General features: G+C 43.3%; 1 protein-coding gene across 12 annotated transcripts in view; it reads left to right on the top strand.

Annotated features, from left to right (window-relative positions):
- The window catches only part of TRERF1 (transcriptional regulating factor 1), a 205,209-nt gene that overhangs the window by 19,921 nt on the left and 164,108 nt on the right, over positions 1-21,180 (top strand). The window contains exon 1 of one of the 12 annotated variants that reach the window (XM_037842428.1): positions 918-1,123. The exons of the other annotated variants lie outside the window; for them this stretch is intronic. The gene's annotated coding sequence lies outside the window, so the exon portion shown is untranslated. Of the gene's footprint in view, positions 1-917; positions 1,124-21,180 lie in introns of those variants that run through there. 12 annotated transcript variants of the gene reach the window in all.

Here is a 21,180-nt window from a genome sequence, read left to right on the forward strand (position 1 = left end):
ATTTGTGGATTATTACAGCATCTTGTCTGGTTACTCAGCTTGACTCCTAATTCTGACCCCAGATGGCATGCCCTTACCAGCTGTCTCTCACTGCAAGCCAGTGGCTGCAAGATACTCTAACTCTAGAGTGTACACGACCTCTTGAAACCTACCTCCACCACGGAGGAGACCGCCCAAGGCAGTGTCAGGAGTCTGATTTTTATATATGTATATGTGAGCATATTTCCCATTGGCTAGGAATTTGTCATTTTGTGTCCTGGGTAAATAAGATCTTTGTTCTTCCATATGAGCTCTGTTTGGGTTTATTTGATGAATATTCAATGAATATTGAATGCTCACTATATATGTGCAGGATATCAGGCTGATCATTAGATCCAGATTTGGCGAACTCTGTAAAAGACCAGAGAGTAAGTATTTTCAGATTTGGGGCTATTATCTGTTGTAATTATTCAACTCTGCCGTTGCAGCACAAAAACAGCCATAGACAGTAGGTAAATGAATGAGCATGGCTGTATTCCAATAAAACTTTATTTATAAAACCAGATAGCAGACCAGAGTTAGTAGGTGGGCCATAGTTGCTGACACCTGGTCTCACCTCTTTGATAGAGATATACCTGTGAACGGAACCCTCCGTGACCCTCATGGAGCTTTCATTCTTGCTGGGAATAATCTTTTGCTACTGTCAGTAGCACTGCTTTGAAACCATGCCTATTAGCTTTTAGGTGGAATGGAATGCTAAGTAAGTTTGCAGAAAAAAGGTTCTAGTGAACAGTCAATTCTATTTATATTATCCACAGTGTTTGAGGTACTATGTGTACTTATTTTGGCATGTAGGTACTGTTTTTGAGTTGCTTTTTTTTCACTTAATGTAATTCACGTGCATATTTCCAGGTAAGGGCCTGGATTGAGTAATTTTTATGGCTACATAGTATTTCTTGAAGGCAGGTCATGTGCCTGCCTAAGCAGGCATTTGATAGATGTTTGTTTCCAGTTGCAGTAAAAAGCCTTTAAAAGTTGAAAAGGAACTGGTTTCTGCAGATCCTGCACGGGTAGCGGCTGTTGGCTTGGGAGACCTCTGGGAAGGCCGGTGATATTCCAGCGCCACCCAGCATCTCACAGCCAGGTGAGTGTGCCATCAAGGCCAACGTAAGTGACAGACAGCAAGGTGACTCTACACTCCTGAGCACTGCTCCCCAAGAGCGGAGGAAAGCATTTGTGGAGGCAGAGGTGGGGAGGAAGAGCAGCCTTGTGCAGAGTCGGTAAAGAGCCCCGGGGGCTGGGTTGGCTGTGAAATGTGTGGAATGGGCACAGGGTCAGCAGCCAGACTGAATGTGGTCTGACCCCGACTCTGGGTTTTCCCCTTACCTGCTCTGTGACTGGGCACTTTGTGAGCGTCTCTGAGCCTCAGTTTCCTCCACTGTAAAATGGGGATTGTCATGTCCATTCCATAGGGATCTTGTTGAGGAGCAGATGAGTAATCCAGTAAGCACGCAGCCCAGTGCCTGCGGTGTATTAAGCCCCCTATGTAAACGATAGCTTTTGTTATTTGGAATGGCATGTGTGGCACATGTCAGGCCCGCAGTTCACAGTCTTGTTGTTTTACCACTATTGTTACTGAAGAGGCACTGCTCATCACCCTGGTCCTTCAAGAGTAGACTTTGCTCCTGTCCATTGTGGGCCCTTCCTTCCCTTTTATTCCAGGTTTGGTGGAACATGATAGCTTCTACAATCCTGATAACTCAGCTGGGGAGGTCCAGGCTTGTAACAGAATCAGATCAGAACCTGAAGAATAACTGGATAGTCTTGTTGACTCAGTTACTCGTGCATTCATTCCTTGAGCACACACTGAAAGGCCTGACTTTGTGCCAGTTGTGCATTGTATTGTGGTGAAGAAAATGGACATGGAGATGGGCTTTAATCAAATAATCCCACACATTTAGTTCAAAACTGTGATAAGAGCTGTGAAAGAAAAGTAAGGGACTTGGGTTGGCAGCAAGTTTCTTTTTCTGACAAGATACTCACTTTCTTTAGTAATCAGGGAATGCAAATCCAAATCACAACCAGATTCCATTTTATCTCCATTTGTTTGGAAAAAATTAAGATGCTGTGCAATAGCAATTGTTGCAGAGGATATAGATCACCGTGATCTCTTATGCACTGCTGGGTGTGTTAACTGATACAACTGCTTTGGAAAACAGTTTGGTATTATCTTGTTTTGTACATTACATACTGTGTGACTTGGCATCTCCACTCCTTGGTATATAATAACTACGAGAAACTCATTCTCATGGGCATCAGGAGGTGTGTACTAAGAGTGTTTATAGTAGCACTGCTCATAATAACAAAAAACTGGAAACCCTAATGCCTGCCAGCTGGAGAATGGGTAAATCCATTGTGGTCACAGGATAGAATGTTATACAGCAGCGAAATGAATGCAGTGCTTTGAGTGCATCTTGGTAATGTAATGTTGGATTTTAAAAAGGAGATTCAATATTTCCTACAGCATGATACCTTTTTAATAAAGTTAAAATCAACTCAAACTTAAAAATAACTTGTTGGGGAATGCAGATATATGTAATAAAACCCTAAATGTTGGGTGGCGGGTTCAGGAGGGGCACCTCCTGTTGGAAAGTCTCTTCAGGGGATTTGTGGATGACAAGATCCCTAAGTGCAGTGATGCAGATGGGAGCAAAGAGGAGCCAATTTGTGTTTTGAAGGCAGAGTAGATTTTTTGGTTTGTTTGTTATTGCTTTGGGAAACTTCTTTTTTTTAAACCCAAATTACCCATCAGAGTAGTGCCACTAGATTCATGTGTGTGCGTTTTATTTTTTTCATTACTATGAACGCATTTTTTTGACAACCACAAATGCAGATAGGATATGGAAAACTATGGCTATATCTGATAATCTATCATTTCCTGCTCATGTAAGGTAGTGCCGGGAGATCTCAGCTCTGAAGGGCTGTGTTTGCAGCCAGGTGTGAGATTCCTTGTCACAGGGCCAGCCGCTTTCACCATGAAGGGACAGATGTGGCTGGGTGATGAGGCCTCCTCAGTTTGGTTCCATGTTTGGAAGGCAGAGCTAGTTCAGAAATGAGTAAGAAGCATGCATTTTATGGTTGTAGGTTTTGCATATTGAAACTCTTCCTCACTTTCACTCTTCCTGTTTGATGGGCCTTTAGGCACTCTAATCTAATTTGTGGAAAGACAAAGAAGGAGGTAGAGAGAACCTCTTTGTATGAAAGAATCTGCTTTCGAAGAGGATTCAGGGATCGGCTACAACAAACCACCATGAGTTCCTCTGGGGATGGGTAGAGCACATGATGGGAAGATTCAAAAAGATGCTCATGTCAGAGCAGGTGGCTTGACCTGAAGCCATCAGAGGACTGTGCAGCTGCTAAAGTGAGCGCCATCACTGACGCGGTGATTGAAGGAGGAAAGTGTGGGGGGGAAGCAGGAAGTCCGAGGAGAAGGAGGAGGATGAGGAGGGATTGGGAGCCAGGTCAGATACGAGGAGTGTGGTGAGAACATACATGAGGGCTTGTTAAGAAAACAGGCGCTTGAAAGTCTAACATATGGAAGGTGGAGGGCAGTTCAGTGTGGCTCCCAAAGGTGAAGCTAGAATTGAAAGGTGGAAACAACAGAAGATATTTAGTCTTGGTATAAATCAGTGTTTTTCCAAATGTAATTTACATTCCATTAGAGGGTTGTACAATCAATTCAGTGATCAAAACCAGGATTAAAAAATATGAAATAGAATAGAAAAGACAAGAGTAGAATAGGGAAAAAAATCTGAGTGGATTAGTTGTATATGAGTTAGTATTGTTTCTTGAAAATATTTCTCCAGTTTTATTTATTTTTATGCATATATGTGTGTATTTTAAAAATGTACTTGGTCATGATATAAAGTATAATTTCTTCGTGGGGATTAGGATAGGAAAAATATGAAGGTCACTGTTACAAGCTTCCATTTAATGATAATAGTTACTGATTGTTGAGCACTTACGCTGTGCCAGGCACTATGCTAAGTGCTTTATACACATTTTCTCACTTAAATCTCAAGACAATCCTATGAAGCAGGTATTATTGTTACCATCTTAAAAGGTGAGGAAATTCAAGTTCAAAGAGGCGAAGTGACTGGAATTTCCGGAGTCGTGGAGCATGTAAGAGGCAGAGCCTGGATTTGAACCTGAGTCCGGCTCTCTCAAAAGCCTGTGCATATAACTACCCTCTGCTGCAGGAAGAAGACATTGATAGCATGCTCCCCCCAAATGGCCCAGGAGACTGGCCCAAGAGCTGGAAAAGTAGGGAGTGTTTGAACAGAGGCCTGGTGGCCACCTGTCAGGAACACTGGAGACAGGGCTCCAGCCCACCCCCTCCCACCCTGTGGGAGATGGGACTGCGTGATGGCAACACCCCTGACATGTGGTTTATCCTAGGGCTCCACCTGTGTGCTCACTCTAAGCTCGCTTCCAACTTTTGGGATTCTCTGTTGGAATGTGATATATTTAATAAGTAGATTTGGATTTGTTGACAGGTGGGTTTTTCTTTTAACAAGTTTCCTGATTTTTCTGTAATAAGTGTGCAGTTATTTTGTGATTTAAAAAATTTATTAAAAATAAAATAACACTGCAGTGCAATAAGAAATATTACTTAAGAATTCTTCCTGGCAGATCTGTGAGAGAGACAGCTGATAGCTGGCTGTTGCTCCTCTTGTGTGGGCTGGGGGAGCTCTGTGTGGCTCACAGGGGGCCACTGGTGGACAGGTTCCTCGTGGATTGCAGTTTCTTATCGGTTCCCTGTACCAGCCCATCCTCCCCACACAGAGCAGGATGAGGCAGGGGGCTCGGGTTGAGGGAGCCTCTTTCCTTTAATAATTGTGAAGTTAAATTCCTGCTGATTCTGTTTAAAACTGGAAGGGATCTTAGAAACCATCTTCATTAGCCCTGTCATTTTATGGAAGACAAAACCAAGTCTTAAAGAAGGACGTGACGTGATGTTGCCATCCACCAACTTCATGGAGATCAGAGCTGGGGCCAGCTCTCGGGTGGGTTTCATTATGTTGCTTCTCCAAGAGAAGGAGGTGGTGAAGGTTGGTTGAGGTAGTGGGGGAAATAAAGAGCAAAGAAGGGGCAAACCTAATCCTAATCTCATATGGAGGTCTAAAGTGGAGGTAGGGTGGGGGGTGTAATTTAGTTCAGAGAAACTCATCCTGGGAGTTGAGGGGCCTGAGTTCTGGTCCCAGCTCTGAAACTCACCCTGTAATCTAGGGTGAGTCACTTACCTACAGCCATTGGAGGACAGATTAATTTCTCTTCTTTACATACTGCTTAGTCAACACCATCACTGGCCAGCAGTGCATGTCCTCAGGCTTATTTCCTTCTAGAATGATTGGCCAAATCACCAGGGAGGGGTTGTCATTAGTCATGTTTGGTAGCACCTTAGGCTACAAGTACAGGAAATTCTCCAGATTGGTGGGGGTCACCCCTCTGGGAATTTAGAATCTGGTTGCTGCATGAGCATGGGGCATATCTCCTCTTCCACCAGCCCTTCAAGTTCAAGGGTTGTGTCTTCTGAATCCCCATAGTGTGTGGTAGAATGCTGAGGTCCTGCACACTTCAGACACCTGATGTGTTGAATTGATGGCCTGTGTGTTTATGTTTCGGGGGGGGAAGGGGAGATTTAAGTCTATGGGGTCTGGGTCTGCCTTTGAACATGCTCTCTGAATGCTGGCCTATTGCTCCACTACCTTCCTCCTCTCCACAGGGCACAAGTGTGCGGGCTTGAATACAGGCTGTCAGTTTCAGGATTGAGCCATGATGAAGGGCACTGTGGATTGTGATGGGGCTGCTTTGAATTGGGTCGCTCTGGGCCTGAGTAGGCCACCTGAGGGGAGGCAACTTGGGACAAGGGGTGATGAGAAGCAGAAGCTTCTCCTAGGCCTCCAAGTTACCTGAGGAGATGGGGACGAGAAAGAAGTCACTAAGATTGTGGCAGGTTGTAATCGGTTTCCAGAATCTTTTCAGATGGATCTGAAAGAGCTGCTAGATTTCCCTTTCCTGGCCCATCCAGATGCTGGGCTCCCTCTGAAAGCATTTTCCCTCCCCCCCCCCGGGATGCAACCCAATGTTAGGTGGACTGATGGCTTCAGCTAGGAGGAAAGAGTTTGTTTTTACGCTGTGTTATCAAGGCTAATAATCTGACACTTTAAGGCTTTATGACTTGATTAGTGGCATCAGCACTTGAAAGAGATGGCTTAGAGCTGCTGTGAAAGGTTACTGAGAGTAATTAGACTGTAGTTGTGAACTGCAGGACTGGTTTCCATTTACTAATGGCCATTGGTGGCCCTGCCTGTGACTGAACCACCTGCGGAGAACTTTGCAAATAGAAAATGAGGTTGTTAGTTTGGGTAGTATGCTGTAGACCCAGCCAGCCCTGTGTTTCCTCCGCTGACTGTGGTTAGTGCCCTGTGTGTGTTGCCGTGAGCCTGCCAGGGCCTCAGAATCATCTGGTCCTTTGCTGTTTCCAAGTGTGGCCCTGGACCAGTGGCATCCGGCATCCCCTGGACGTTGCTTAGAAAGAAATACAGAACTTCAGGCTCTGCCCAGAGTTGTGGAATCAGAATCAGCATCTTAAATAAGATCCTCAGGTGATTCAGGGGCACGTTAACATTTGGAAAGATATGGGCTAGCACCGATGTGTCATGAAGGTAGAGATTTGTGGCAGTGTGGTTTTTGTTGTCTAGTGCAGTAAACTATTCTGCAGTATGATTCCTGTCTACTATCTGTCCATAGAGCCAGGAATTCTTTGTGTGTGTGTGTGTGTGTGTCTGTGTGTGTGTGCATGCTCGTGCGCGTTCATTGTGTCTTGTGGCATCGGCATAGGGTTGTGGTTTATAGTCTCCCTTCCCCCACAGCTCACCGAGTTCTTGGCACAGCTAGTCATTTCTTTGAATGTGAGTCTGGCATCAGAGAATGTGGGTGTCGTGACCAAAACCCCACTTTCTTCCTGTTACTCCCCTGCACAGGAGCCCACAGTGGTTCCAGTCGCTGGCTGTGCCGTGTCCAAACCTCTCACTGGGGTTTCCAGGGCCCACACAGCCCAGCCTTACCTGCCCTTTTCTCTAGCGGGGCAGCCTCCCCGCTAACCCCTGTCAGCACACTCGGCTGCTGCGTTTTGTTCTGCTTTATGTCCCCTGGTGATCTGCCTTCCCCACTGTCTTTCTTGGCCACCCAGTGACTTCTCTGTCCACTGCCCTCCTGGTCCACTCTCTGCTGCACTACTTAGTACCTGGACGTTCTGGGTTGTTTATTGCTCATTTGTTGTTACTTGTGAGCAGTTCTTAGTGCCTCACACAGATAATACGCTTTTCAAGAGCAGTACCCTGGTATCCCAGGTACCCTGCGCATCGGACAGGTGCCTGTTGCCTGGTGAGTGAATACCTGCGGATTCCTTGATACTGGTGGTCAGGAGGCAGAGGAGTTGAGGTGAGGGGAGTGGGGTGAGCTGCTGGATTTGAAGATGGGGTAGCAACTGGTGAGGGCTCTGAGAAGAAGCCCAGAGAAGACTGGAAGGGATGCCACTGAGGGAAGTGAAGGGACTTGGGCTATTTGATTACAGAAGACACAGTGAGTTTAAGCTGTCCTTCCTGATGGGACTGGAAGTGGGAGAGGAAGCATAATGTTTCTTTGGAACGTGGTTCTCTGGTTTGTTGTCCTGTTTTTATGTGAATCTGGTGGTGAGAAAAATGAGGGGTGCAGAAGTGGTTAGGGGGATATGGATTTTGTCTTGATAATATCAGGTTTGAGGTGGAGGCTATGTTTACCTCTTACAGCGATGCTTGTATCTTTTTTCTGTATTTAGAAATATAGTTATGTTTTTTAAAAGTTATGTGAAAAAACGACACCAGAAGAGAATAAAATCTAAACAGATCTCTTCCCATAAAGAAATTGAGAAAGTTGTCAGAGCATTATTCATAGGACCAGACGGTTTCACAGGTAATTTCTTTTCAGATATTGAAGGTACAAGTGAGTCTAATGTTGTTTAAATTGTTCTAGAGCAAAGAAAGAAGCAGCACTCAAATTATTGTAATGAAGCCAACGTGATATAAAGTGCCTAAAGAAGAGCATACGCACATACAACACTGCAAAATGACCTCAGTTTTGAATATTCATGCAAAATCTTAACATAATTAGCAAATAGAATCCAGCAGCCATTGAAAGAATTCCATGGTCATGTGGATTTCAGAGCAGGAATGCACAGATAGATTAATTTTAGGATTTCTGTTAATAAAATTCACATATTAAAGGATCTAAGGAGAAAATCAGATGCTGAAAATGTTTATGAAGAAGTTAAACATCTGTTTCTGATAAAACTCTTACAATAAAGGAAGAGTTAGGTACTTTCTCAACATGAGAAGATACATCTTTGTCAAGCCAGAAGCCAAAATTTTGCTAAGTGTTGAAATAGTGGCTACCATATGCATTTCCCTTAAAATCAGGATTAAGCGCTATAATTATATAACCGTTTTGGAGGTTCATGTTGGTATATTAGATAAGAGAGAAATGAGAGGTATAAAAACTAGGAAGGAAGAGGCAAAACTAAGTCAGACAACAAGAGAATTCAGTAAGCTAGTTGAGTACCCAATGCACAATTTTCTGTAGCTCTTTCACTTAAACAATATCCACTAGAAAACATGAAGGAAGGAAAAAGATCCCACTTATGTAAGCAACAAAAGACATAAGATATCTAGTTAGAAGCCTAATAAAAATTATATATATATATATTACTTAAATGCTACAAAGGGACATAGAAAACTTAATTAAGAGAAGATTATTATCTTCTTTTATTATTATTCTGGCTAAAGATAGTCAATGTTATAAAAATGTCAGTTCTTCTTAGTCTATAAATTTAAAATGCGACCACAATAAAATTACCACTGGATTATTTTGGTACTAGAAAAGCTGAATTTTGAGTTTGTGTGCAAAAACTAATATGCATGAAAAATACATAAACAAAGAGAAGATGGTGTAGCTCTAACAGATATTAAGCATTTTTAAAGTTATAGTAATTAAGGTAATTTGATACTGGAACCTAAGTAGACTGACCAAGTGATGGGGCAGAATAGGTGCCCCAAAATAGGGGTGTTTGTGTGTGTGAAAGTAATTTGTGACAAATGTAGTATTTCACATTTATGGGGAAAGATAGAATCTTCACAAATAACAAGCTATCTGGAAAAATAAAAAGCAGGAGCCCTACTTCTTGCCTTAGACCAAAATACGTCTATCAAAGATAGATCAAAGATTTAAATAAAAAATGAAACTGTAAAAGCACTAGAAGAATTTTTCGACCTTTCTGAGTTTGACACAAACCCCAGTAGCCAGAAGATAAAAGATTGATAATTTTGACCACGTAAAACTGAAAACTTCTGCGTGAGAAAAACACCTTAAACAAAAATAGATGTTAATCCGAGAAAAGATAATTGCAACACATATGATAAAAGGAGCTAATTTTCTTAATATACGAAGTTTTTAGAAATAAGTAAAAAAGGATCATTAACTGAATTGAAAAATGGGCAAAGGACATGAACACATAAGAACACGTAATTCTTCAGCAAAGGAGTGTAAATGGCTCTTAAATATATGAAAAGATGCATAAACTCTCTTATAATAAAAAATGAAAATCAATCTTATATAAGATGGCATTCTTAACCTATCAGATAAGTAAAGATCAAAACGTTTGATAGAATACTGAGTTGGTGAGAGTGTAAATAAAAGGTGCCTTCATACATTGCTGGTGAAAGTAAATGGATACAACTGCTTTGGAAGGCAATTTGTGATATTTTTCTCAATTATAAACGCCCTTATCTTAGGACTTGGTAGTTCAACTTCGAAGTAAACACTTGCATATGTGTACAAAGATACCCAATATCCAGTGTTCATTGGCCATTGTTGTAATAGTGAAAAATTGGAACATATGTATGCATCAGTAGGAGAAGGGCTAAATAAAAGCCCTTTTTGGCCATTAGTGGATCAATAAATCAACCTAGTGGGTTGTGACACAGCATAAAAAAACAAAAAATAGGAAATACCCCGAGTGCATTGTGCAGTGTGAGTAAGTAGTAATAGGTGAGATTTTTGTTTCAGTTTTGCATAGTCATATACAATTGTGAACTAGGTCACAATATAAAATGTATTTTTTACTTTGGGACTCAGTAAAAATCACTTGAAAAATACAGCAAGAGTAGTTAAATGAATATCTAGCAATAAGAATAGATCTCAGAAATGTAGTGTTGAGTGAAAAGAGCGAGTTGCAGAGCATTGTGTACAATGTGACCCCATTTTTGAAAAAGAAAATGAACATGAAATGGCATCATTTTTTGATGGAATCATGTACCCCCATAAAAAAGGTCCAGAAAGATGCGTATCAGGCTCATATCTGGGGACCTGGGTGGTATTTAGAGAGGCCTGAGCTTTATCTTGCATTGCCTAATTTGTAAAACAGTAAGTATGGATGTTTAGTTGTATATTTAAGTGATTAAAAATATGTTTACACATTATGGAAAGACTCTCCAAGGAACCTGTTAGTACCGACGTTTTCCCCCTTGGTTGTTTTTGGCTAACTTTTGCGAATTTGTCTCCTGTTGTTCTCAGTTTAAGTGTCTTTCTTTTTGCTTCAATTTGAGTATTTTATAAATTTGTACATGCCATTTAGTTAATTCTGTTTTTTGAACTTATTAGCTTAAGATTGCACATAAAGTCCTTAAACAGTACATCAGTGGTTCATTTATTGTGTCTTGGTGTTCCTTTTCTAATTTTTTCGGTTTATTCTTTTGAAATTAATTAGACCCATGGTTTATTAATTTCATTAGCGTCTTTTAAAGGAAGCAGCTTTTGGTTTTCTTTCTCTTTCCCACCATTTGCTCACATACTTATTTGTTAATTTTGTTTTCACTTTTATTTTTTTTTATCCTTCATTTTTTCCCTCCATGAATTCCCATCAACCCAAGTACAGCAGTGTTTCTGAAAACTTTAATGTGCACATTTGTCTCCTAGGGTCTGGAGCCCTTGTTAAAATGCAGATTCTGATTCGGCCTGCTGGGAGTGGGGCTCCAGATCCTGCATTTCCAGCCAGCTCCAGGTGGAGCTGACCTCTGAGGAGCGAGGAAGTAGAGGACACAGCATCCCACTTGTCCTCTGACTTTAGGGCAGTGCTCTCCACGTTAGAGAGGTCATTGTAGCATACATGGTATACAACCAAACCTGTCAACCATTATAAAGATGTTGCTTATAGCTATTGCAATAAAAAGTAGTGAAGATGGGATGCCTTGACCCACCCAGTCCCTTTGTCTGGCTTCCTTAGTGACCACACACTTTCCAGTAGGTTGGAGAGAGGAGAAGTGCTTATGTGTACAGAATTCCTTTGGGCAAAATTTAGTTGGTTGAGCTGACCGGCTGAGCCTAGCACCTTTATCTAGCCTCCACAACTGGTTTAGCTGAGTTTTTAGGTACATCTGGATCAGTGGTTGCTAACCTTTTTAGTGGTCCGTGGACCCCTATGGGAATACGATGGAAGCTATGGACTTTCTCTCCAGAAATGTGCCCCCACTGATACATACTGAAACCCCCAATTCTGCGTCCTGAAGCCGTTCTGTAGACTCCTGATTTAAATGGTGATGTTAAGATGAACAGTCCCAAAATGAGGAACAGAATCCTCAGTGCCTGCAGAAGCCATCTGGTCCAGCTCTGTGCACTTTACAGATAAGGAGACCAAGGGCAGAGAATTTCAGGCATGTAGTCAGAGCCAGATTCTCTGTTGTCCGTGACCTCCCATTCTAAGTGCAGGTGGTGATGTTCTTCAACTTGGGAGCTCTGCTTGGCTGGGCGTTGTATCCCCTTATGGTCTGTTTCACTGGGAGGGTCATACCCACCCAGACCCAGCCTGCATCGTCATGGGTGAGGGCAGCCCCGTGGGTTACTTCCTCCACTCAGCCTGGCCCTGGGTTCTTACAGTCACGTCTGGTCTGAGGAAGCAGACTCAGATCCCTTCCGGCCAGGATTCTGGACTCAGACGCTGTTCTGGCTTTGACATGGTGGGGCCTCCTGCCTTGTTCCTGTGTCCCGTTTCCTTCTTGAAGTCTCAGTTCTTCTAAGATGCTTCTATGCTGGTTCCTGTTCTGCTAACATGCCTGATGTCTGGGCCCTATCCCGGGACCAAGACTCAGCTTTGTCCCTTTCACAGAGATGGCAAGTTGTGGTGGGAAGACGTCAGTTCCAGGCCCAGCTTATCCACCTGCTGGCCATGTGCCTGTGGGTAAATTACTTAACCTGACCGGGCCTCACTGTCTTTATGTGTGTGATGGAAATAATAAGTATACTTTATAGGGTGGCTGGAAAGATACAGGGTATAAGTGTCTGGTGTGCCATATGTGTAGATAATCAGTTACTAGCATTACTTGTCCTACTCCTGGGGTTGGAGTCTTGGTGGATCCAGCCAGCTGGGGCCCTGGTAGCCTCCAGTAGATGTCTCCCATGCCTGTTGTGGAGCTTTGTCTGTCCTGGTTTCCTCCATCACAGGGCTTTGCCCACTTGCTGGGGCCCTTCATAACTTCATCTTCTGCTGACCCCTGCCCCCAAGTCACTGTGAGCCCAGCCTCGAGCTGGAGATTGCCACAGTCTCTTGGGACAGGAGCCTTCCTGCCAGACCACAACGCTTCTGTGCAGTCTTGGGACTGGGCAGCTTGTCCATTCTCTGCTGTTCTCAAGAGGGAAATTATAGACCAATTTCACTTCAAAACACAAATGCAGAAATCCTAAATGAAGTAAATAAATAGATAATTGACGGCTACTTTAGGGAGTATTTGCTGAGCACCTACCATGTGCTTAGAACTGGTAATACCTCCATGCTCTGCCCTCGGACAATGAGATGCTTGGACATTTGATTGCATTAAAGTCCCTGCAGTAAATGTGGTAATGGAGGGAGAGGACTGGGAGCCCAGAGGAAGGAGCAGTGGACTCTGCTTCAGAAAGGTGTGGGTTGGGAAGGCTTCATGGAGGAGGAGATGTTGGAACTGGGTCTTGGAAGTTGACATCTCAATATTCTTGACTAATAATTTTTCCAGATGAATTTTTATAGTCACTTAGGCTTTTGAAAAAATGAGTATGGAAAAATGACCAAGCAGGGCTCATCCTCAGGAATATGTCTGGTTCAAAACATGGAAAGCACTAATAGTAATAGAAAGAATCCATAAAAATCATAGCACCAGTAGTTAGCACAGTGCCTAGAATATAGTGGATGCTCAACAGATATCTGATGAATGAATGAAGATTGTCTTAGTTGATGCAGAAAAATACTGGAAATAATTATATAGGCCTTATAAAGCATCAGAAAACTAAGAAAAGGTGCAGGGGGATTTACTCCTAAATAAAATAAAGAGGCTGCTTGAGAGGCTGGATGCTGCATAGATGGGGGGCTAAAGATACGAGTGGGGAAACAATAGAAGCATGCTCAGTAAAACAGGAACTAAACCAAAACGCCCCTTATCACTGCTCTTATTTTACATAGTTTAACAGATGCTTGTCATAACAATATAGGAACAAAAAGAAGCTAGAGGGATTGGTATAGGGAAGGAAGAGATAAAAATATCCCTGTTTGCAGATGACACAATTTCTATTCAAAGAAAATTACAAAATCCTACTTGGCTGCTTTTGATCAGAAATTAAAGTTTTGAAGGGCCAGTGTTCCAAAGTTTATGCCTAGATTTCATGCCCTAGCAGGGAAAATTTCAATGAAACACTTTATGAAGCATGAAAAACGATGCTAGTAATCAGGAAAAATTGGTGGGCATAAGGATGTTTTGAAAATCTTATAGCATTTGGGCTCATCTAAGCAAATGAAGCAGGTAAGCAGTAATTACTAAAACTGTATATGGTACTACAATAAAACAGAAAAATGAAAGATTGGTGCATCAGAATAAATGAAAGACATTTATATGTGCCAAATTTGGAGAAGCAAACAATAGTGAAAGAAATAATTTTAAAGTAAATGACTCTTGGGAAAAATTAGATAACAATAGGGAGAAAATAAACTCAGATTTATGTCTCATGGCATATGGTAGAAATTCTAGATGTATTAAAAAGTTAACTAGTTTTAAGAACTTTTGAAAACTCAAGAGGAAGCAGATGGAGTATTTATCCTTGATAGGGAGGGCAAATACATTCGTGAAAATTCCATAAAAATGATCAGTTGATGAAGTGGGATGTGTTCAAGTATAAATGAATAAAATCTGTAGAAGATAATAAAATTGTGTTAAAAGGGAAGGTACTAGAAGGGGGAAACTAATAAACTGATATGAAAACATGTCAAAATTTTGCACAGAACTGATAAAGATCTTGAAGGCAAACACTCAGACTGTACTGGTAGAAATAACAAGGGATAGGAACAGATCGTTTCATACGAAGCCCAGATAATAAACTGAGATGTGGAAAAATGCTTAGCTTCCTAAACATGAAAGGAATGTAAGTTAAAAAGGCCCTGAGGTAGTACTAGAGTTTGCCTATAATATTAGTGACAAGTAGGTCAAATTTATAAAACTCACTGATGGGGCCCGTTGGTATGAAAATGGGGTTGGTGTTACTGAAAAGGGAAGCTGTTTTTATGGAAAGCATTGTGACATTGGAATGCAAGAGCAGGGACCCTACTCCTATGCCAGTTAAGTCCCCAAACCCAGAGGCAATGGCCTCTTCAAGAACATCAACCAGATGTGTCCCCTTTTCTCATAAAGTCGACACCCCTTTTCAACAGATTAGGGTGGTCACTGCCTAGACATTGCTGAAGATCGAGAAAGTGATTCAACTAGAGGAAGTAACAGCAACAGATAAGATGGAATTTAACAAAGGATTATGAATACTGAATTTCTATATAATTTTTTTCTTCTTAGTTGCTAGGGTATTAGAATAGCTAGAAGGAGAGAATGGAAATGGTGGAACTGTAACCCTTTGAAATTTGCTTTGTAGCTACTTGTTAAATTGCAATTTGAAAGCTATCACCTGTTTGTATATATGTTATATTTCACAATAAGGAAATAACTGAAACTATGGTACTATAAGTCATAACAATTTTGGAAGTTTCCTGTACAATTCCTTGTTAAATCATACTTTGAAAGGTACTACCTTTTTGTATATATGTTATATTTCACAGTAAGGAAAACACTGAAACTGGGGACCTGTAATCTATAATATTCTTTGAAATTTGCTAACTACTTGTGAAATTGTACTTGGAAAGTTATCACTTCTATGTATAAATGTTATATTCTAAAATAAAATAATATGATTAAAAAAAAAGAGTGGGAGTACTGTCCATATCTTTTGATCTAACATTATAATTTTGGGAAATACATCCCATGGCAGTAACCCCAAAAGAGAAGAAAATCAGCTTGTCTAGATGGAAAATAATTGGAAATAATTCAAATTGTAGGTAATTAGGGAATGTTTAAGTGAACTTGGTGACAACACTACCTTGGAATACTGAGCCACTTGATACATGAATTAAAGTTCAGCAGAACAAGAAGAGCATGGAATAGCTTCCTTGTGCTGATGCAGCCAGGTAAACATCTTTGCACCCTTATTGATAAGATTCTGGAAAAAGTGCAGAGCTTATTTGATGTGTTTTCTGTGAGAATTTTTTTCCTGTAAAATAGTTAATATGTAATGCAGATTTTTAAAAGAAGAAAGGAAGGGGAAATATTCTGGTAGTAAAAAGAGGAAACTTGGGCAGTACGCTGTGGTGGAGAGGCAGCACGGGGTAACACATCCACAGGCGACCGGATTTGAGTCACCATGTTGCCATGTGGTTTTGGGCAAGTCACATCTCTCTTCTCCAGGCCCCTTGTCTCCACCCCAAAAGGAGATAGTAGTGACACCACAAATTAGATCACAGGAGTTCTTGGCTTCTGAGAAAACACTCTCTTCATTAAACCAGTTTTGTGGAGTGTTGGAGGCCCTTGCCTGCTCTCCCTCGTTTCACCCCAGTCTGCACAGAGCATGTATAGTACAGTGGGAAATCTGCTTCTAGCATGGCAACAGAATGGGGAGCAAGCAAACTCACCCCAAAGCACAGGCAGCCAGCAGAGCCACTGCGCATGACTCTGAGAAGGCCCTGCAGCCACCTCAGGAATATTAAGTAAAGAAAAATGTGCCCCTCCCGTTTCATACCAGGGAATGTGGCCTGAAAAGAAAAGATTTATGAGAACTTTTTGTTGACCAGACTCAGATATCAGCCAGTTGAACCTCTTTACAGGGCTGGCTGGTGGACAGGCAGGAAGGGGACAAGGCCAGCCATTCATCTGGTGTGTTTGGGACATTTTGGGGCCTAGCTGATAAATTCTAGTGCCCAGTTCCTCCACTTGGGAGCTGGGTGACCTTGAACTTCTTAACCCGAGCCCTGGTTTCCTTACCCATGAAATGGGAATAGCCTGTCCCCCTAATTTGTTGTGAGAATGACTTAGGATGTTGTGCTTTCGGTTACTGTTTGGTTTTCTCTGAATGCATGACCTAAGAGGCATGCTGCTGGGTCCTGTAGAGAATACAGAGCTGTCTGAGTCACTGTCCCTGCCATCAGGGGGCTTATACAGGCCAGACGGAGGAAGTTACACAAATCTCCACAACATGGAACCGTTTGGGGTATGAGAAGGCAGCAAGGTCAGGGGTGGTGTTTTTAGGATGAGGGAAATTGGGGCTGTTCAGAGCAAGTGGTTGGTGGCTAGTCAAGGTGTAGAGTATGGGGATGCCTGAGAGAGAGAAGGTGCTTCATGAGGGAAGGTTCCGGGAGACCTGGATGGATTTGTGCAGCGCTCTAAGAGGTCCTCGGACTTCTCTGTTACCTCCACTGAGCCCTGCAGCACACTGAGGAGAGGAAACTGTTTGCAGGGATGGAAGGGATGGAAGCTCCTCCCTCAAAGGAGGCGGGTCCCCCACGGAGCCCCTTTTCCCCGTCTCCCAGTGCCCCTTCACCTACCGTACGCCCTCTCAAGAGGCTGAGTTGTTGGCACCTGCGAGAGCTCAGCTTCTCCGTCTAAGTGAGGAGAGGGAAGAAGAGGAGAGAGTGAAGGGCAGGAAAATTTTGAGGTGGAGTAGAGAGAAGGTGAAGGTCATGAAAGGTGTCTGATTTAGGGAGGTGGTGCTAGGATACAGGACCCGGAGCCAGTTTCCTGCGAATCAGGCCCTGGTTGCACAACTGCCAGCTGCACGACTGGGACGAAGTTGATCAACCTTCTTGAGCCTCGGTTTCTCCCTCTGTAAAGTGGGGTTAATGGATCTATTTTCTAGGGCTGTGAGGAGGAGTAAATGAGTTATGTTTTGGAAGTGCTTGGCACCTAGTAAGTCTTTCATACATGATAGCTGCTACTTTTATTGCTATTTACTGCATCACAAAGAATTGGAGCCTCTCGGAAGTGATGGTGCTTCTGTGTAGCTGAGTTTGGGCGCTTTCTAGTGGGTCAGTAACAGGTTCCCTGTGCTGCCCTTTGGCAGGTCGATGCTTCTCTCTGCCTTGCTTTCTCTACCCCCACTGCATTTTCAGTTTAAAGAAGTTAACATTATTAAGCACCTTCTTTGTGTTTGCTCTGTATTTTTATATACATGTATATACAAAATCTTCACAATAACTGTTTGAGGCAGTGTTAATTATTCCTATTTTTTTAGGCACTGGGCAAACATACGGTGTGACACTATGTGATGGGGTCCCGTATCTTAAGGCTTGTGCGAACCACATTCCCTGTCTCTTTTTAGTCAGCAAACTGGCTGGGACACAGCTGGGTGGTCTGCTATTTCTGCCTTTTCTCTCCCTAATTGTGTGACTGTGAGTCGAGGTACTTATCCCTCAAGACCTCACTTCTCTCATCTGTAAAATGGCCGTGATAGCAGCACTTAATTGGTAGGCTTATTGTGAAGATTAAATAAGGTTCTTCCTGCCAAGTGTTGGAGCAGAGTGAGGCGCTCCAGGAGGCGGGGGCCCTCTTACCTGTGTTTGCCGTCTGGCGAGGCACCTTCCAGCCTTCTGGGAAGCGGACCCTTCAGCGGATGTCGTCCTGGGGAATGGGTATCTTAGACTTGACTAATTGTGTCAAAACTTGAATGACCCTCCAAGCCTACTTTTTGTGCTCTTAGGTAAGAGGAGTTCTCTTAGCAATGCAAGCGTGCGCTTACCTCTACTTTTGGTGAACACAAAGAAAACTCAATGTGAGTTTCCTAGTAAGAGAAAGCCTGCCGTCAAGAGGTATTAATTTCTTGGTGCACTGTCCTAAGTCCCATTTCTTGGGGCCTTTGATTCTGCGGTTGCTTAGCTAGGACTGGAAGGAAGAATTAGCACAGGGAACAGTTTGAGGGTAGGAGCAAGAGGCCGGATGGGAGTATTTAGGAGTGGGGCAGAGAGGATAGGAAAATGAGGTTGGGTGGGGTACTGACTGAGTAAAGGGCTAAAGGGCTGGGAATCAGGCTGGGAGCCAGACAGGAGGCAGTTTTTCTGAAAGCTGTGCTTCTTGGAGTTCACCTTGGCTGTGGTATTTAGGGCAGATGGATTGGGGTGGGGGAGGCAGGGAGAAAAGGGGGAGTCCGCCTGGGGGAATGAAATCCATGATGTGGCCACAGCGGGGAAGTCTGGGAGGGAAATGATGTAGAGCTGTGTCCTAGCAATGAAACAGTGAGAATGGAATGGAGAGATGATTTGGTGACTCCTTGGATGTGGAGGTGGGCAGGGGAGTTTCAGGTGACCCCTGGTTTTTAGTGCAGTGACTGGTTGTTCAGTGGTGCCCACTGCCAAAGACAGTGTATGTGTGTGTGTTTGTGTGGGGCGGAGGACCCTAAGAGACACAGGGTTGAGAGGAAAGATGTTGAGCTCACTTCTGGACATGTTGTGTTTGAGAAACCTGTGAGACATCCAGCGGAGAAATTTGGTCAGAAGAACCGCCTGGCTAAAGTTGGGCACCGTCTGCAAACCAGTTCTAGTTCTTGAGCTGTTTAAGTGTGGAAGAGCTCACTGAGAAGAATGCAGGTGGGGAAAAAACAGGCACACTGACTGGTTATGGGACCAGAGCCTGCAGAGATGCAGGATGTGAGCTCCGGAGTGATGTGTATGAAATGCAGTCCTGATTGTGCCCCACTCTGCTGTTGAAATCTGCCCCGCAGTTGGAAGGTGGAGTCTCAATGTCTTAACCCAATGGAGAATGCCTGCCTGGATCTGATTTTTTGGCCAAATTCCTTCCCCTGCCCTGCCTCATGGCCTCCTGTTGGGAAGATGTCCAGAATCTGCAAAACTGAAGTTCATGGTTTCCCTCTGTGAGAGCACCCACAATACTGTATTGGCTGTCTGCATCCTCCGCTAGGCTGCAGGTTCCCTCAGTATACGGATCGGACCTTGATCGTCTCTCCTGACAGTGACTCGGTGACTGAGAGCCCAGCTTCAAAGAGCCTGGACATCTGTGGATGAGTCCTGGACCATGTGGCCCTCGGTCACTTTCCTGACCTCTCTTAACCTCCGTTTCCCCATCTATAAGATGGAGCTATTAAATGAGAACTAATAAGTTAACTGAGAAAGGCATGCAAAGTAGCTAGTCTGGTAGTTGGAATCTCCACGAGGGCAGCAGCTGTGTATGTTTTGTTTGTGTCTCTGTGCCTCTGGCATTTGGCCCAATGACTGGCATAGTAGGTGCTTCATAAATATTCATTGAATGAATGATTGCATGGGGAGACTTGATGAGAGTTGGTGACACTTCTGCATTTGTGGATGTGACTCTGCTAACTTATACTCTTCTTTAGAAACCCCCCTTTCCCCTGCCTTCGGTCCCCAAGAGCTGGGTAATTACAGTTTGAGTTTCAGCTAAATGCTGACAAGCGGCGGTAAACAGGGGTCGCAGTTTGAGTCAGGCTCACGGCCCTGCACCTCCCGCTTCCCTTTCATGTGGATGGAACAAACTTTGGCTTATTACATGAGCGGTACCTATGGTGGCTGCAATAGATGAGTCACCATTTACTGTAAAGCTTTCGGATGCCCGGCAGACACATGCCAGTCGGGAGCGACAGGGCCTTTGGCAATACCAGGCAACCCAGCCATGCCTTGTGGTCCCAAGTAGTGCAAGCGTCTTGGGTGAGGGGCCACAGCCTTTTTAGCTTCCTCCTTCCCACCTTTCCTACTGGTAGTTTTATTTCAATCTATAAAACAGTGGTAAGCACATTTTGAAGCTAATTAACTAAGTCTTTGCAAATTTGTGTTTACTTGCTTCTAGACTAGAGGTTTATGATTCTTTTGGGTTTTGTTACTGTGTGAAATACTACTTTTTCTTTAAAAAAAAAAGGACTCACTCTTCTTGTTTCTTGATCATCAGCCTCTGAGAGAAATGCTTCGAAGCCGGAGACCTTTTTTCCTTTTAAGTCGAAATTTCTTTGGCTTCTCTCTGCCTGCAGGTGATAGTTTCCTTTTCTTTTCAAAAAGTGAACCTGTGAAATTCCTTTTGGTCTCTAATGTTAGAAGGACGTGGGACCCTTTGGTCTTTTGGGATGAACTAGGTTGTGAAGGCTGAAAAGAAAAACTCCTAGGAACAGCGTGTTGCCTCTTGCAGGTGGGGTAGGTGGGGCAGGGTGTGGGGAGTGGTTAGAGAGGCACCCACAGATGCCCTGCGTGTGCCTGGCACCCTGTTGGGAGCTGGGTTTCCTGTGAGAAGCTGTGTGCCCTCCTGGGAGTTACAGTGTGGTTGGACAGATGTCTGTGCCACAAGGCTTTGGGTAAGTTATGTAACCCTCGGGGCCTCAGCTTCCCTTTCTGTGAAATGGGGGTAATGACATCTCCTCAATAGAGTGGGTTTTAATTTAATTTAATTTTTTATTAAAGAAGCTGTGGGTTTACAGAACAATCATGCATAAAACACAGGGTTCCCATAAACACTCTTCAGTAGAGTGGTTTTGAGGATTTGGTGAGATGTTTAAGCCAGGTACAGAGTAGGGCTCAAAAAGTGGTAGTTGTCATTACAAGATCCCTGGATCTTTTATTTTGAGAACATTTATGGGGAATGAAGCCTACTGATGAGAAGCGGGTATTAAGATGTGCTCTGTAGGTAATTCATGGTAGATCCCCTGTTTTCTTTTTCTATTCTCAGAAAATTTCTGGGAATTTTTCAATGTCCTTTCTTTCCT

Source organism: Choloepus didactylus, chromosome 7 (genome assembly GCF_015220235.1).
Source record: "Choloepus didactylus isolate mChoDid1 chromosome 7, mChoDid1.pri, whole genome shotgun sequence".
Lineage (NCBI taxonomy): Eukaryota > Metazoa > Chordata > Mammalia > Pilosa > Megalonychidae > Choloepus > Choloepus didactylus.